This window comes from Passer montanus, unplaced genomic scaffold (genome assembly GCF_014805655.1).
Source record: "Passer montanus isolate IOZ18808 unplaced genomic scaffold, ASM1480565v1 scaffold876, whole genome shotgun sequence".
Lineage (NCBI taxonomy): Eukaryota > Metazoa > Chordata > Aves > Passeriformes > Passeridae > Passer > Passer montanus.
The window spans coordinates 1-357 of NW_024374101.1; positions in this window are offsets into that span (position 1 = coordinate 1).

The window sequence follows — 357 nt, forward strand, 5'->3', positions numbered from 1 at the left end:
GTTTTTCACCCTCCGCTCTCCGCGCGCGGCCACCACGCTCAAGCCACGCCCACTCCGATCTGCGCATGCGCCGCCCGCCCAAAACCACGCCCACCTCGCTGAAACCACGCCCTCTTCTATCCATATATGGACATCGCCCCTCAGACGCGGCCACGCCCCCTCGCGGCGCCCCGGACGCGGCCCGAGCGCCGCCGCCCCTCCCCCGGGGGGGATTTTGGGGGGGATTTCGGGGTTTTTGGGGCCCCTGGAGGTGAGAGGAGGGCGGCGAGGGCTCCGGGATGGGCCCGAGGCGGCGGAGGTGGCGGCGGAGGGCGGCGCAGGCGGCGCTGGCGGCGCTGGGGCTGGCGGTGCTGGCGC